The sequence below is a fragment of the Diorhabda sublineata genome, chromosome 9 (genome assembly GCF_026230105.1).
Source record: "Diorhabda sublineata isolate icDioSubl1.1 chromosome 9, icDioSubl1.1, whole genome shotgun sequence".
Taxonomy (NCBI): Eukaryota; Metazoa; Arthropoda; class Insecta; order Coleoptera; family Chrysomelidae; genus Diorhabda; species Diorhabda sublineata.
Window position 1 is genome coordinate 16,711,575 of NC_079482.1, and position 13,136 is coordinate 16,724,710.

At 31.8% G+C, this 13,136-nt stretch overlaps 1 protein-coding gene across 1 annotated transcript in view; it reads right to left on the reverse strand.

The window, feature by feature from the left end:
- LOC130449028 (zinc finger protein 408-like) overlaps window positions 1-13,136 on the reverse strand; it is a 135,324-nt gene that overhangs the window by 105,189 nt on the left and 16,999 nt on the right. The window lies entirely within an intron of this gene.

The following is a 13,136-nucleotide window of genomic DNA, read 5'->3' on the forward strand; positions in this document are numbered from 1 at the left end:
TACTCCACATTTAAAACAAGACTGCGGCATCGATGGGTTATCAGTTAAGTTATTTTTGAATTTTCCAGAAGTGATGACGTTTTATGTTCACTTATCAACGAATTCTTTGAAAAGGAGTTTTCCCATAGCTGTCTAAGAACAGCTATCGGAAATAATTGAGAGACTAATGAAAAACCGTCCATTGCATTTTCTTTTTAAACATAAAATCTTGAAAGCTCAACAATCTGGATTCCTACCTAATAAAAGTACTAATGACGCCTTCAGTTGATCATGAAATTCTGAAAAAATTAGAATATTATGGCATCCGAGGTATTTTTTTAAAATGGTTTGTACCTTATCTTAAATGTAAAAAACCACTGATACGAGCTAAAGGTGAAGTTACCATTTGGTATTGGTGTACCTCAGGTTTCAATTTTAATGATGTCACAGACTTACCAATTAATGGTAAATTCATTTTAATTGCGGATGATACCAGTGTAACCTGGGTGGTCTAGATATACAAGCTTTACATTCTATCACCTCATTACTATTAAGTCCTGGTCTGACGCGAACAGGTTTTATTTTAACACTGAGAAAACTTTAGTTTTATCTTACAAAAGAGTTCTACAACCGCTGAAACTCAACAATATCTCAATACGATCCTCAAATGCCATCAAGATTGTTGGTCTACATATTAACGGTGCCCTTTAATGGTCTGTATGTGCAGAGATCTTGGCGAAAAAATATCCTCTGTTTTGCCATTACCTAAATCTAGATCTAAACAGCTCGATTCTTGTATTGCTTTAACAACTTAATAATCATTGTTCGAATCGTATCTTCACTATGGTTTGCCTTCCTGGGAGTCTCATAGTTTGCACCTCTTCGAATCTATTTTCCAGTTTCAAAAAAGACCTATTCCATATATTTATAGTATAAGTAGTAGAACGCATTGCGAATTCTATTTTGAAAAATCCAAAATTTTAACTCTCCCAGCTCTTCTCATTTCAATTTATTGTTATCCTACAAGAAAAACAAAATTGGAAATTAACTTAACTACCTTTGATCTGGTAAAAAATTTCTTCATCTTTAACCAAAAAATTATTCAATCAACATTTAATAAGTTCCGGAGATTGACAAAGGCAATTTATATAAAATAATATAAATTTAAGTCGCTTTGTCCATTCCATTGTAAAATTTTCTTTTAACAATAAAGCTTATATCTCCCACTATTAGGTAAACCTAGAGAGTCCAGGACCGGCTTTGGAAAAATTAATTTAGGGATTCGTATTGAATATTGCACCCTGTATAATTTTTTTTAAATTAAATAAGTAATTTCTAAACTACATGAATAACCAATGAAAACGATATAAGCGACAAGGTCACTTTTAATGTCACTATTAATGTAAATGAATATTATATCTTTTGATTATTTTAACTGAAATGTGTACCTGCAACATAATTCTGTAGCTTCTGTTGCACTTAAATTTCTTGGGTGCTGTTAGGTAGAATCATTTTTATGGTTATTTAATATCCTTTTCAGAGTATAACATATTCTAATATGGTAAAAGATGGTAAGGTTCCTTATGACTCACCATGTATACTAAAAGATATTCAATAGAGGCACCACCTGTTTTTTGTCTAATGCCTCACTTTATGTTTACTTATCCCTAAAAACCAGAAAATAGGGAAAAAAGGTAAAAATAAATAATAAAAATAAATGTAAAAATTTAAAGGAGAAATATGATAAATATAAACAGGAAAACGTTGAAAAGTTTCAAAATGCGAATACGAGAGAGGGGAAAACAGATTAAAAATTACAAAACGAAAATGGAGATGTTTAGATCATATACTACGGGAGCCAGAAACAAATATAATCAAACAAACATTTGATAATAATACAACAGGCAGAAGGAAAAGAGACAGATATGTACGAAGATCTACCAAGAATGTACTGCAACCGAGGTTACAGAAATAGCCAAAACTTGAAGAAAATGGAGAGCCCTTCCCAACAAAATTGGACGAAACCAACAAAAAGATGCATGGAATAACGACCTCGTCGTGTTACAACAACTGCTGAAACACCGACAGGTGCCCTTCACTCCTCGGGGTTCCAGACGACGATTATGAAAAAAATACAAAACTACTAACTAAAAAAGTAGTCGTACAGGGATATAGGGAGAGCTACATATACAAATAAAAAAAGAATACAAATGTAGCCAAATATAATTTACTAAAATGTAATTTAAGTAAAAAAATTGCAGAAACTTACTCATGACGGTTGCCCAAAATTGAGCAGTGCGGTTGTTTCATATACTTACGAATACAACTTAAGAGTGTGAAAAATTTAAAGTATTCAGGTAAGGTTTATAAGGCCTACAAGAAAATATTGAAAAGAGAAAAAATTCAAAATTAATAAACCATTAGATTATCATAAAAAATAAATAAATAAAATCTGAGATGAATTAGTGGTTCCTCGTCTACATCTATCTGTTAGATGTCCATAGTAACCATATCACAGAAATGAATTCAACGAAATTGAACGATTAGTATGCATCTAACACCATAGACTTAGATTATGAATTAAATTTGATCATTTTTTTTTGGATGTATGCTTGAATTTTATATGATTTAATACATTTATATCCAATACTAGTTACTAGTTTCAATAATAATATCTATGAACTTTTTTTCGCGAGTTTGGGTAAATTTCCGATTCAATTTTCAATTAATACTAGATGCATTTTTTTCCGAATGCACAAAATACTAATTTCTTCAGAAACACCGAATAAAAATAAATTTTTTATATCCTTCTCTTCCAGTAAGTCAGTTAGATAAAGTAAATTCGCTATAAAGTGAAATTAATCTGAACGTATGATATATATTAAATGTCAAATGTTTAATATCAAGTCCCAGAAGTATGTTTTTCTCGTGGAAATTATTATGTTCATTCTAATCAAGTAGTGTGGTTGAAGTGAGCTTTTTATAACAAAAATAAAATATTAGGAACATAACATACATCCATTTTAAGTAAATATTTTTTGTATAAAAGGGTTTTCACTTGTTTAATTACGTATATCAAAATTAAAATCAAATTTATGTCATTTCGGACTTATACAAAAAGAACAACCAAAAAAACAAAGCAGAGAAAAGATTTTTATAAATACATTCTATATAATATTTATTGTAGCAACCAAAATTGTTAAGCTTTCATTAGGCACAGTTTTTGTAACTCGGTTAGTCACGCGAAATCTCTCATATGAATGTATTATATGACGTGTTATTTAATGATATTTTTACAACTAAATTAATTTCCAGAACATTGTACCAACAAATGTTCACCCAACTTTTATTACCAGAATCGACAGTTATTGCCTATTTAATTTAAAACTGAAAATGATATTATGTCGTGCAATCACACCGTTTTAATACAAAAAAGAGAATACATTTCAGATGCTCGAAATTTTAACAAATTTTTTATTTTGCAAACAAAAGTCCAGAAATAGGTGAATTTTTCTTTTGGATTCCAATTTTAATATGCTTAAATGATAGTATCATTAGTTTTAAGTTAATAATTTTTACTTTTTTTAAATTGAAATGGACAATTCTAAAATTCATTACGTTTTTCAGTTCGGGAAGCTACCACTGTTGAATTTATCAACAATCAGTGAGGTAGTTTAATATTTCAGGCAACTCACCCGGTATCTTTAATTTCTGTAGTAAAACTATAATAAAAATCAAGTTACCTGCCGTATGTCAACCAAAATATCTGCAACGTTCAAGTAAAAAAGTTTTAAATACAAATTATGGCTAGTTTGAGAGGAAACCTAAACATAAAAATTCTCATTTCGTGTTTAAAAATGAGAACTCGGCAACAGGAATGCGATTTGTTTAACGCAAAGTACTCAGAACGATTTATTAACCGATAAACAGTCACTTAAATCGAAAAAAATTCCAAGAAACTAGTCATGTTGAAAATACTTAACTTTGGTCTTCATAACGTGATACTTTATGTTGTTTTATTTTCAAAATCCTTGGCACCAAAACAAAATTAATTTTTTATTAATTAATCTCCTCTTTCTGAGAAAATTTAGATTTGTTCTGATCTGGAAGGTGAATTTAACACCAGCCAGTTCGATAAACGCTTTTTCGTAGTTCTAATCATGGATTCAACGTGAGTACATCATTATTCAATTTTGAGGAAGATTCATTTTTTTTAATACCTCATTTGTATGTATGTACACACCTTGTTGCATACTGGATAAAACTGGAAGACTCACTTAAACAGAAGCCAACAGATGTGTTAAACTCTCTCAAAGATACAGTTGTTTCCAAGACCGTTTTTTAAAAATGAGTGGACGGGAGGGCACAAACAACACATTATTTGAGAAAAGATGCTCATGTATAATTTTGTTATTGGGATATAAAATGAGCTCGGTAATGTTTCTAATTATTAGCATTACTTAATAACAGAAACTTAACTGTACTTATGAGATATATCCACGAAGAGCAGATATTTTATTACATTTTTACGGTAATAACGTATATTCCTTACATATCAAATTAAAGTTAAACTACGAAAACTTTGGATTATGAATTAACATTATTCGCGTGAAGATGCAGTCAATACCTGCAACTTCCTTCGAATCGGAGGTACAAACCCAAATTTTTAAATGGGAAGTATAGGTTTGTGATGTACCGTTCAAAATGTCTGCCAGTTCTCTATTTTAAAATGTTATCGTTTTAAAATGTATTGCAGTAATTAATCATATGCTTACTGATATTTGCTACAATACAATAAAAACTGAAATATAATGATAAATATAAGCTTAAAACTTAAAAAACAACTTTAAATATCAAATGGTCCCCACGAACATATTCGCGGTGGTGTCGTGAAAATTTCGTACAGCGAAGATTGCGTACAGCTACTATTTAGCGAAGATTGTATACTGCGCGCTAGGTTGATGTTTGACGAGGATAAGACAAGATTTGACCTTAGAAACACTGGAATGTGATAGGTGAAGGAAACGAAGACCACTAGCTGTCGACTAGAAACAATTGACTTCTACAACAAATCAGTTCTTACTGATTTCATAAAACTTACTACATTTAGTAGTGTAGCTGACTGATAACTAATTCTATTATATAAGTTAATAAATTTAAATAATATATAGCCCACATATGTTGATTCAATATAAGTTAGGTTGGGTTAGGTTTGAGTAGGGTTAAGTTTTCTTCGCCTATCGCATTCCCCTGCCTCAAGAGTTCTGCCTTGTCTCCACTTCATTAAACCTTCACGGCGAGCAATGTTCACTAAATTGCCGCTTACAAAATCTTCGCGTATCCTTGGTCTTGAAAAAAACTAACTTATCCAACATATTAAGCATGATCTACTTAATTGTAAGTATTACATTGAAATATTGCATTGAGTTACTAGATCTTAATGAAACCGAATCACAACTATTAGATCAGAATATACATTTGCCAAAGTTGGATTGACATCATTTTGAAGCAGCTTCAAAATATGTTCACTATTCAAATTGCTTTTAATAATAAAGGGGCCAATGATATGATTTCCAAGAATCCCTACCTGAATACTAACATTTTAAGGGTATTGTATGTGTTTTTCTATTGACCAAACTGGAAATTATACCGATTAGCATAACCATAAAGTAAAAAAAACTGAGCTCAATAGAAAACTGACCGTCTTCTAATTGGATAATATTGTTATCCAATATATCCATTAAACGCTAACTAAAATAAATTTTAACTAGATATCATTTTATAGGAATATATTTTTCTTTTAATACGAGGATGTATTGATATCTAGTTAGCCTAGACCAGTTCCATGAATAAACAAAATATTGTGTTACCATAGCAACGAACAATAACTTGTGTCAAGTGTCAATGTAAAGTTTGATGTTAAAAAAGTGAACCAGAGTAATTCAATAAATTAAAAGTAAGAAGATGTCCACCGAAGTTGTGAAAATTGGAGTATCTGAAGCACTGAATATTTCATACGAACGCGTTCATCATATAGTTCACGTCAATTTGAACATGAGAAAAATTGCTGCAAAATCGATCCCCAAATGTTTGAATTTTGACCAAAAGCGTGCAAGAGTAGAAGCATCGCGTTCCATCTGTGCTCGATTTGAAAACTATGTACAATTCTTAAACCGAAAGGATGAGACTTGGGTACATTTCTACGATCCAGAAACAAAGCAACAATCGATGGAAAGCGACACTCTGGTTCTCCAAGCCCTAAGAAGTTTCGTGTCCAAAAATCTGCTAGGAAAGTTCTTGCTTCAGTTTTTTGGGATTGCCATGGAGTAATCATGATTGATTTTTTGGATAAGGATAGAACAATAACTGGAGATTACTATTCGATATTACTGACCACTCTACGGAAATAAATTGAAGATAAAAGACGCGGAAAGCTATCCAAAGGTGTTTTGTTTTCGCAGGACAACGCCCCTGCACACAAATCTCACGTTGCCATGTAAAAAATTAGGGTTTGAATTACTAGAAAACCCCCCTTATTCACCAGATTTGGCTCCGTCCGACTATCATCTCTTTTCTCAACTGAAAAAGTTTAAAAGGTCGTAAATTTTCTCTGAGGTAATAAAACCTGTGGAGTTCTGGTTTGCAGAGCAAGAAGAAACATTTTTTTAAGTCTAGAGACGTTGCATTTTCGATGTAATAAATGTATCTAATTAAGAGGATAATCTGTTGAGTAATAAAATATTTTCACATTGAAATTTTGTTTGATTTTATAATAGGCTAAGAATTTTTCAATACATCCTCGTATGTTTACTATCGATACATAGTTAGTCTCTAGTTTGATGTCATAATTCAATGCATTGTCAGTTGCATCTACCTTATATAACCAACTTGTCAACACTTCTTCTCTAATATGGAGGGTAGGGGTGAGGAGAACCGTCTTGTATGGGGATTAGTTAAAAAAGTGTCCAGCTGTAAACAGCAAATTATAATACGAAGACTCACCAACATAACGCTAGTGTAGCAATTGGAAATGATATGAATTTAGCAGTTATATATTTTATGTTTAATTTTCGAATTAAATATATAAATAGTTTTTTTGAAATAGTTAGGACTTTCAAAAAAGAATTCAATTTAGTATCCTACTCTAATAGTTTGTGGCGCTCTTTTTAAAATTCTTTCACTTGTCGTTGAATTGGCTGGTTGACCAGATTTCATATTTCATTTTGCGCTTGGGGTTGTCTTATTGGATCCATTTTTCAACATCAGTAACAATCTGATGCAAAATTGACTTCTTTCTGTGGCATTTCGGACATGCAAAACCGCCTTTCGACGTCTCTCGGCTTGAGTTCATATGGAACCCAATTTCCTTGCTTTAGAATATTTCCAGCTGCTTTTAAACGTTTTGAAATGGCTGCTTGAGTGACACCCAAAGATTCTGCGAGCTCTTCTTGTTTTTAGCAACAATCTTCATCGAGTAATGCTTCCAGTTCTTCATCTTCAAACTTTTTTGGCTGCCCAGAACGTTCATCGTCTTCCAAGCTAAAATCACCACTTTTAAATCGTGCAAACCACTTTTGGCACGTTCGCTCAGCTAGAGCATGTTCACCATAAACTTCCACTTTTTCAGGAATAAAGTTCGACATATTTGAGTGAAAAAAAATTATTGTTGTTAACGCTTCAAATGAATGACAGACGTAGACAGAATGAAAGACGTACAATAACAGTAGCTTTACAACGCAGGTTCGCGATATTGGACGATGTAATATTATACAATTTACGCCATCTCTTATCAAACCGCACGAATTAAGTTATAAGCCCAATACTATAGCGCCACCTTAATTTGCTTCCTTTCAACAGACACTTTTGGATACACCTTACCTCTACCCTCCATATTCTCTAATCAAGAAATTTATCATGCAATAGTAAAGTTACTTTCTGTTGTGTTTGGTTTTGACCTCCGTAAATATACCTATAACTGTTATTTTATGCATTTCCGTTAATCTAATCATTTTTCAGAATTAAAGTAAACGAATTTCAAATTCTGACTTATTATTAGAATACAAATTGCTAAGGCAATTTATGCAAATTAAAGTTGCCCCGGTAAATCTTAGTATATTATAGCGAATTTCTGTAATTATATGATTTTATATTATTTCAACTCTGTGCAGTAACTGAAATAATGAATTTATTCCAATGGGCTTTTACACACTGTATATATTCGTTATTAGACACCGGCAATATTTTCATTCTACTCTGATTTGTTGTTTCCGAGCTCCAAATATTCAACTTTTTATTATTTTTGTTTTATGCATGTTAGCGACTATATATTTCCTCTTCTATAAAGAATCTTTAGGGGCTAGTAACCCTTATCTGTGGGTATTCTTCCGCAGGTATATGTGGTTTACCCCGTATAAAATATTTAATATATAAATGATTACGGAGGCTGCTACTTAAGCTTTGAGAAAAGGCAACACTGATGTCAAAACGTCAAATCTAACAATGTCATCATAAAATATCACATTTTTAATGGCGCACGTACTAAGAATGTGTTCATCAATCAACTCGCTTCGACTTTTTGTGATTAGGCACCATCTCAAGTCATCGTGTTTTACTTGCAATCGGCTGCTGTATCAGAAAACATCTATACTGTGAGTAAACTAATATTGCATAAGATTGGGGCATGCTATGGTATTAGTACTTCGAAGCAAATGGTCGCGGAATAACTGGACATGTTGCCACCGATCTATTGGAGCAACGTATAACCTTCAATTCTGAATGGTACACCAGCATTTGTTCACCAGAAGTGTTGGAAAAAATCAGGGAACCAATCGCAGAATAAGAATCATTCTCCACTACGACAATGCAAGCTCTCACACATCAGTTCAAACACAAACCAAATTAATTGCGAAGTAAACGTTTGTCTTCAGAAAATGATTGATGCGTTCAAATGGAAAAAATGCTTCGACTATTGGTTCAAATGCATGCGTGCGTGTATGAATGAAGAATATTTTGAAAAACAATAAAGCCATATCCAATTATAAATATATGTTTTTATTTGTCACAAAACGTAAGTACCAACCCTCGTATACGTTACGAACGTAAAAATGTTATAATTATGAACTGTTTATACATGGCTACGACGAGGTTGTAGCCAAATTCGCAAAAACAACGGTTACTTTTTGAGTTCTCCCTGTATACGCATGATGTCTACAGTTTAGTATATTTATTGATGCTATCCATAAGAATTAGATAACCAGAAATAATGCTTTCTATTATAATAGGGCTTTCAATCAAATTTGAAAGAGGATTCTGAAGCTGTAGTTTTTAAAAAATTATCAGCTGTATAACGATATGTCGAATCATTACTACCAACGTCAATATTGAGCTAGTGTAATATCACTGATTTCCAAATTTAAATATTATTTTTGAGGATATGCATTATGATTAACAGAATTAAATTTGTTTCATTATTACTGTACCATAAACTTAGCAGTTTCCATTCTGGTGATATCTTAACTTCGCACATTACATGGGTCCTAACAAGAGAATCTAACAAAGAAAGCAAGAAGATAAAAAAGAAAAAACCAGAATACGGGTATATCTTTATGGGTAACAGGGTTACTGATGTGTTTGAATAGGTTTGCGCTACAAATGTTTAGTTATATAATATCCTCCTATATTGTAAAACAACAGCTCATAAATTTTCAAAAAAAAATAATTAATGGTAAAAACAACATTAACCGACAAAGGTTTAGTTAACAAAGTTGGTAGCCAACAATCAAATTATAACGAGCCTGTATTGTATTGGCTTGTCTCATATTTTTTACATGTATGGTACGGTCGGTCTTACATAATATGAATCTTCGTAAAATTCATGAATTCATGACTCGAACATAAACGCTCACAAAATTGTCATTTAAATGCAATTACTAGAGACATAAAATTTATTGCATGCGGACGGACACGAACATAAAACATAACGATAATCTATACAACACGATCAAGAATTTATATTTTTTTTTTCATATATTATCTCAACTAAGCTGATCAAAACAATTTTTAGAACAATAGAAAATGTTTATATAAATTCAATAGTGTGCATGATACTTCTTGCAATGATAAACTTCTCTGGAAGGGTTTCTGCAGACGACAGTACTAAATCTACAGAGCTCTATGGATAATTAAGACAAAACCAAATCAAATGATATTGAAAGAATGAAAGAGGAATACAGTATAAATAGAGATAACAAGCTTAAGTTTCATCTACTGTGCCAGATCGAAGGAAACATCACTTGGTCTACGTTGAAAAATATCCAAACATTCGTTTGAATTTGTTATGCGAGCGAATTTTTGATCAGAATTATGGAATCACATTCTATAGTTAAGTTGGAATTTCTGGAACCATTGGCGATATTCATACTAAATACACTATTCACACCAACACTCTCAATTACACTGTCTGACGCGCGTCGCTAACCAACTTATCATCTTCAGAGACTGAAGGTAAACTAACATCTAATCACTTGACTTACCTGTTTTATACTAAATTTTCCCACCAATAAACCTTCTCTCGCGAAAATTAATTTCAGCGGGAAAAAATTTCTTGGCGGGAATCTTCACATTCATTCCTTGACTATTAAACTATAGAATGGGCTGTAAGGAGTTGATCCTTTTGCATATTTAAGCTACTCTTACAACTAGCAATTTAAATGCTTTCAAATGCATCAACAATTTATTATTGGATACATTTTTTAACAATTTAACATTGGGAAAATGCTGAAACTCTTGACTGATTTGCTATTTACCAATACCAATTTCAGTATATATGAAATTAGCTGTAGTGATTGTGGCCGAAAGTATATTGGGCAGATTAAGAGATCCGTTATCGTCCGGTTTAAAGAGCACCTAGCTCATTTGAAATATGGACGGATCGGACAATCAGGTATTGCCGATCACGCTGCCAGTCACAATCATGACATAACTATTAATAATGTAAAATTGTTTAAAAATTTATCCAATAATAAATTATTGGATGTATTTCAAAGCATAGAAATTACTAGATGTAAGAGTAGCTTAAATAGGGACAAAGAGCCAATTCCTTACAGTCAACTCTATAGTTTAGTAGTCAAGGAATGAATGTGAAGATTCCCGCCAAGGAGTTTTTTCCCGCTAGAATTAATTTTCGCGGGAGAATGTTTATTGGTGGGAAAATTTAGTATAAAACAGTCAAGTCATTAGATTTTAGTTTACCCTCAGTCTCTGTAGACGATAACTTGGTTATCGAAACGCGCGTCAGACAGTGTGATCGTGAGTGTTGGTGTAGTGGTGGTGTAAACAATATATTCAATATTTATATAATTACATTTAAAAGCAGACAACCACTCTTTCAAATCATTCATGAGACTAGAGTTGCTAAATATAGTGTTTTTTAAAGTATTACACTATTTTTTCTGAATTATACTTTATACTTAAACAATCACATAAATTTGTTTTTATTTAGTTACAGGGCGCTTACTGCTCAGTGCAGCGCAGCCACAAACAAAGCAAACTTTTCTGAACGAATCTGTCAATGTCAACTATTCAAGACTGTCACTCACTGACAGACATACGATTGTGTGAGTTCGCAGTACATAACCTCCTTTCGCGGCATTAAACTCTTCAGTCCTATTATTAACAAATTTCAAAGCAGTAATGAAAAAATATCAGAAGACAAAGACTTTCTCGCAATGAGTATTGGCCAAAAGTGCAGCCATTTATTAGTAAATTCTTCAGAGAAATTTAAAAACATACTAAGATTGTCTCATATCTACTTTCTGCTGCCGCCATCTCAGTATTTACTGAAAAGAGTTTTTTTAGGAAGCAATGCTAAGTGGCGGGAGGATAGAAATTGAGCCTCTATTAATTTAATGAAAAATGAGCTCCCCGTTTATTTTAATTTCAGTTATAATTGCGGTAAGGCGTATGAAGATTTGAAAAAGTTGTGCAAGAATCTCTAAAAAATATGTATTCTGAACAGTTTTCGAAAATACTGTTTAAAAACGGAAGATTCTGCAGCTCAGGTTTCCAATTATGAAATGAAAAACAAAATTAAAATATGTATTTACAATATATTTCAGTAAAAAATATTTCACATTCTAAACACATAAAAAAATTACATTTTGTATCTATCACAGACCTGTTTTACACATTCATATTATGTTATTTTATTTGACTAACCTAACCTAACCTAACATAACCTAGCTAATTACGTATGTGCATTATTAAAAATTCATTTCTCTATTGTATACTGTTTATTACCTATCTAATGTTAAATTGCAATTTGAAAGGATTTAGAAATCCTAGGTTTCAATTTTGTGATTCTCCATCTTAACAAAGTGGATTGGATACTAAATTCCAGGTAATACTCCGTCACGACTTTTATTATGTACTCGAACTACCTTTTCGTTTACCTGAAATATCCCTGAAGTGAGGTGGCGCATATCAACGGATTAAAAATCGTCACGATTTGTAGGGCATGCTTTAATTGAGATGCAGATAAAAAAAGATTTGGGGATTGATATATTGGTAAGGACAAACAGGTTTAGAAGAAATTTTTTAGAGAAATATTACAGATACATTTTAAACAGGATTAGACCAGTAAATCTAGATTAATATCCATACAGTTTTCTTTTTCTTACTATCCAAAATTTTGAGCATTCTAATAAATTATAATATGCTATTATTAATCAAATAATGAAACACACTTCAATTGACCCCCTATATATATTTCTATCTGAAAAATAACAATTCGGTTGTGAGAATTGATCATATTCATGTTTTTAATTTGGTGTACCAGTTATAGGTATTGAACCGTTTTTATTCTCAGTAAATTTATTTTATTTTTATCAATACAGTATAACAATATAAGAAATTAATGGAAAGTATTGTTATCCTTTAGTTTCTAACCAGTGAAGAAATCAGCCCTCAAACATTTCGAATTCGTTCTATCTAAAGCTCTTTATAGACAGCTGTTTTTATTGTCATCAAATATGAAAAATCTAGAGTCTGTGTTTTACAAATAATAATCGATTTTATAAGTTTCTACAGAAAGAAATCTGGAAACGCTAAATCGGGAGATCATGGCAGCCATTTATCGTATAATCTGTTAGCTCTTGTCT